Source organism: Pavona decussata, unplaced genomic scaffold (genome assembly GCF_977016875.1).
Source record: "Pavona decussata unplaced genomic scaffold, jaPavDecu1.1 SCAFFOLD_98, whole genome shotgun sequence".
Lineage (NCBI taxonomy): Eukaryota > Metazoa > Cnidaria > Anthozoa > Scleractinia > Agariciidae > Pavona > Pavona decussata.
Window position 1 is genome coordinate 3,516,203 of NW_028145514.1, and position 6,012 is coordinate 3,522,214.

Genomic DNA, 6,012 nt, shown 5'->3' on the forward strand with positions numbered 1-6,012 from the left:
ATTTAAACAGTAGAAGGTTGTAAATAAGGAAATTCTGGTACCTTGGCATAATTGAAGTAGGTTCAAATCAAACGCATAAATATATATATTTTTACTATTAATTCGTTCATTTCTTAGTAATTCTGGAAGATTGCCTACGATGATTACCACGTGTTAAAAGAGAGCGCATGTTGTACAAAACTAGTATTCTCTTAGGGATGGAGAAAATCGCCCATGGCTATTCAAACTGAAAATTTAAAAAACAAAAAAAAATAACTTTTACACTAGGAATTACAAGATAATCTGATAGTAAATCAAGCAACTCATGGGATAATTAGCTCTTTACTAATAAAAGAAGGAAGCAGTGGATGGTTTAAAAAATAAGAATTAATTCATTGACATCTTTCATAAATATCGTTTACAGTATAAATATCATAACATTATAATAATATAATAATATTTCAGCACTTTTTATAATAAAATGTCTTTACATCCACCGGTTGTTATGACATACAAGTTGTCGTTCTGTACAGGACATGCAGGATAAAAATTATTTTCCTATTTTCATGCTATTTATCTGCCCTTGCAATGTATAGGCTGTAAACCAGTTTTCAGTTCCAAAATTTGTAATTAAAATTCATATTCTTAAAGGTCAGGTCTGCAAATATTGAGAATCAGACGTCACTCGTGAAAATTTGAATTTCTTCTCATTTTGCCCAAATAATCAGTATAGTGAGTTATTTTCGAAAATAATATTCAAAGGTCTTGAAGCGCTTTGGTTTTTTCGAATTCTAGGAAAGTTCGATAAACGTTATTTTGGCTCTCAGGCAGCGTCGAAAATAGAGTAAAATAAATGATGCATTTCCTTTTCGCTCATTCAGATCAACGCGATACTGACATCTATCGCTTTTCTTTGGTTAACTCATAAAACATGTATCACTTGCTCTCTCTAAAACACTAAACACTGCACAAATTAAACGTAACTTCTCCGGCGATTTATAGCGGTTTAAAGTGTTAAAAAGCATTTTGATAAATGTTGATGCGGATATGCAAAAATTTACGAGAGAAAACTAATCACCTTTTCAACAAAAGTAGATTCCAGATCTTTTTTTTTTATTATTTTATTTGTTCCGGCCATTAACGTTATGTTTGCGTCCATGAGCTCTATAAATTTGTATTCAATATTTTGACAGTGAAAACGGGCAACTGGCTTGGCGTAATAAACGTAAAACTAAAATGGTATCGTACTTATCTTCGGTGTTTGTTTAATATGGAGTTTACTTGTTAGTTGTCAGGTTGTTGTTAAATTCAACTTGAATTTTGCCCCGAATTTTAGCCGTCACAGGCGTTCGCTCGAGAAACCAAGAATTGCTTGAAACTCGAAAAACTTAAAATATCCGAATCAAGCGGGTTCAGGTTTAAGTACAAGTACATAATTAGGTTTTGCATCGCGCAAGAAATGAGCAAAATCTATTTGTAAAATGATCAGAGCGGCACAGGATACTGTCTCTTCCATCTTTAACTGGTCCTAATTGCGTCCATATTTTAGCCTTTTTTTGGATAACATAATATCGCTGCCTCCTTACTGGACGAGCTTTGATGTTATTTTGAGGCCTGGCGACACATCCTTATTAAATGTCAAATCGGCTCTTAACATGTTTCAATTGCTGGTGACATCCAAGACTTCCGTAACATCTGCTTTAGGCGAAGATACAAACCGTTCAATAAATTCAAACAACTGAAGAAACTTGTTGTATTGTTCTTCCTTTCTTCTTGAAATCGAAAATTTTCCTATAAAACTACACTTTTTGCATATCCTGTCCGCCATCAGAACCCAGCCGCTATTTTGTAATCAAAAATTATCTGAACTTGTACAAAGTGAATTACATCACAAGCAGGTGTACTTAAATTAAAAAAAAAAAACAAAAAAAAAAAAACAGAAAAGTAAAAGCCCGCATTTTATAGTTTTTAAACATTATTCTTGGGTTATCTTTTAGTAACTCTTATTCCTTTCAGGTTTTTGTTAATTTCTTTTGTTATTAGCATTTTATTTTCGTTTTATTACAATCGTTTGTTTCTTGTTCGGATATATCATCATATTTAATTGCTACTCTGTAAATTGAAATGGAAATAAAGTAACCTACTTACCTACAGCTGCGTCCATTATCTTGAAAAACACCTTCTCAATTAAAAAAATAGAGCAGTAGAAAGATGGCCCGTTTTCAGTTGATTGATCAATTGGTTTGTCAGTGATGTCATTACAGCCTTGCTATTGGCTTGATTAAAATTCAATAAACATAAAAGTTACTTTCCCAAATTAAAAAGTATAATAACTTTTACTATGGTATTTGTTTGGTAAAGAGTTAAATTGAAACCTTGACCCTTGAAACCCGAAAAAAATTGGAAGGAATGATCCGAACCGGATTCAGGTTTTAGTATTTTAGTATAAGTACGTGAGGGTCTTGCAACACACAAGAAATGAGCGAAGTTTATTTTTTTCAAACGACGGTAACAGCATACTGTCTCTTTTATCTCTATTTGGTCCTAATTGCGTCCATATTTTACCCTTTTTTGAATAACAAAATATCGCTGCCTCCTCACTGGGAAAGCTTTAATGCCATTTTGAGGCCTCGGGTGTCTCATGTTTAATAAAGATAAAGCCGGAAATTAGATGTCAATCAGCTCTAAAATTTTAGTTGTTGTTGACATCCAAGACGTCTGAAACCATCTCCTTTAGGCAAAGGCGGACACGGCTTTTACTGAATAGATTCAAAGAACGGTATTTCCTTATTGCGTTGAATTGAAGCGAAGTTGCAGCCGTCGAAGTCGAGGTGAACGATACAGAGAACCCAAGGGAATTGGATGAATCCGATGATTGGCCAAGTGAAAGTTTTGAAACATCATCATTCAAACATCTGCGCTCCTCAAAACGAATCGTGTTTTGTGGAAAATACTAAAACGTAAGTCAAACTTTCCCTTTGCATATTGAACTGCACTTCTGGAATTTTTTATGAGCACTGTTTTATTAGAACGTTCTATACAATGAACGAAACTCAAGAATTCTCTTCCACGTACATGGTTAATATCATTTTCAACGCTTTCTTATGTTATACTGCCATCATGTTGAACAGTATCACAATCTACGCCATAAGAAAAACTTCATCGTTACCAAAGCCTTTAAAAACTTTGCTCATGAGCCTGGCTCTTTCTGATTTTAGCGTTGGATTACTGGTTCATCCTTTATATATCACACTTCTTGCCATGAATTTGGAATACCCTGAAAATAACACAACTCTCAGTAACACGTACATTGCATTTATAAACATCAGTAATTTTTTATCCTGGGCTTCGTTCTTTGGTGTGTTGGCGCTGACTGTTGACAGATTCTTGGCCATTCATCTTCATCTCAGATATCAGGAGTTTGTGACTCACAAGCGTGTTGTTGCTGTGGTGATCTTAATATTGGTGCTAAGTTTAGTTCTTTTATCTTTTCCTTCGTGGATGTTAGGAATCTTCAGACCAATTTATATCTCCATTCAGATTCTTTGTTTCGTCATTCTCGGGATACTTTACGGTAAAATCTATTCAACTGTTCGACGCCACAGAAATCAAATCCAATCCTTACAAGTGCAGCAAGACGAAGGACAAAATCGGGAAATGATGGAGAACGTTGCGAGGCTTGTAAAATTAGCGGTTGGTACATTTTACGTTTATCTGGTGTTTTTGCTTTGTTATTTACCTCTGATCTCCTATAACATTATTGTAATTATCTCTGGACATACCAAAATTTACAGTAGGGATATGTTTTGTTATTCTTGGACGATGATGCTACTCAATTCATCGCTTAACCCTTTGATTTACTGCTGGAAGATGAGACACATTAGACGCGCTGTGATCAACATAATGCAAAATATCTTTTCTTGTTACAGTTAAGAGATATCCCCCAATTCATTTGTTTTTATGTTGAACTGTTTCATTTACTTTTATTTTGTTCAAAGAAAGAAGAAAGCTTGTAAAACAGTAACACCAGGCTCACAGGGCCCTTTTCTCCCAAAAATTCATTGTATGTGTTCATAAGCATTTTTTCTGATAAAAGCTATGTAGAGGTTTGCATGAAGATTTTAATTTTGGCAAACTTGGAGTTGATAACTGTTTAACAGTTTTGAGATCATGCCAGAAAGAGGGCAAGAATGTAAATATGTTATACAGGAACACACCGCTAGAGCTCCTGTAAAAGGGAGAAGCGTGATCACTATCAATAGACTATTCAGACATAAAGGCTAAAGGCACCTTTTAAAAAGTAGGTGTGTGTGTCTGCTGCTGCTGCTGCTGCTGCTGCTGCTGCTGTAATTGAAATGCACGGAAGGCAGCTTATACAGTCGGGGAACGTTATTTGGCAATTGTCCTGAACTTAAAAAAAAAAACTCAACAATAAACGCAAATATGAATTACCAAAAACAGAATAATCGATAAAGGCTTCTCCAGCCAAATTACTTCTTGAAATAAACAAGACATATATCCTTTTAGAAGTTAAACAACTCAGGATTTGATTGCGTGCGTGCAAACACGTCATGTAATTTTTGTACACACCTCCTGTTCATAAGCGATCGCTTGGACGGCTTTGCGAGGCAAATGACAGAAGTTATAGAATTTCGGCTCAAAGAATCTGATCACTTACACTGCTGTTAAAAATATATCAACATTGGAAACAAAACAAAAATTACCGTGCTAATATTTGTTAAAAAACGACGTAATTGCTAGCTAAAATTGGCGGCGCAAGTTTATATCAAATTTTCAAGTAGCTTTAATGTTCAAATTGTCAATGTTTACGCGTCGCTTTCCCAAACGCAAATATAAATTACTAAAAGGAGAATTATCGATAAAAGCTTATCCACTAAAACGTTATATTCAAATAAACAATAGGTTGATGCATGTGACGTCATGGCGGCCATATTGGTGGTATGGAACAATAAATTTTTCTCCTCTGGGAGTTAACGGAGTTAACTTCAAATTTATGCAAACTATGTGAGCAAATTTCCTTTTGTTTGTACCACCAACAGTGGCGGCAATGCAATCCACCAATACATATGCTTTTAAAGGACCGTTTAAACGGTTTCAACATTTGCCCAATATTCGTGCAACAAAGTTAAACGGATGTTAGGTAAATGTTGGATGAACAGAGTGTTCAATCATGGGTTATAGGAAACATGGGTTCCGCCTAAATAAAGATTACAATTATCTCGAATAAAGTTGAATTACTCACAATGAAGTAAGGTTAAGGTTTTTTTGAGGTTTTTGTTATTGTGCACTAATTCAATGGCTTACAACAAAAGGAAATTACAATATATAAGAAAAGTAATATAAAGATAGCATTAAATTACATAAATGTGAAAAGTACAATGTGCGCAGTGACCAAAGGAGCTCAGGCTTTCGAGTTGGTCACTGCCACGTGCAACTAACTGGCGTATAACGTGCAACTAAACAGCAAAAAAAAGTAAGGAATAATAAAAGTGCAATAATAGAAACATACTACAATTTTTACATGAAAAACAATAGGAATGATAATTAATGGTGAGGGCAATACCTTTTAAATACCCAATATTCATTGGGCATTTAAAAGGTACAATTTGTACTGCTTGTAGAAGCTATTATATGAGAGCTTTTTTAATTTAGTGGGAACTTTTTCCCAAATTTTTGACCACGCAAATGCTAAAGTGGCAGCTCCGTAGTTATACATTATCCTCGGCCGATGAAAATTAAGGTTTGATACAAATCTGGTGTTATAGCAATGAACGTTTGTAGACGTTTGTCTTTTTGGTTCAGATTCAGATCTATACACCTGTATCATTCGTTTAGTCTCGGTAACCAAGCGTCCTTTTCGAACCTTAGGCGCGGACATTAAGCGCGCGAGCGTTAAACCCCAAAAAATTAACTGGGTGGGAAACGATTTAACCGTTGCTAGGAGATTTCAGCTACTGGCCAATCACTGAGCCAATCACTGTTTATTAAATTCGTCGGCAGCTGGTAAAAGCA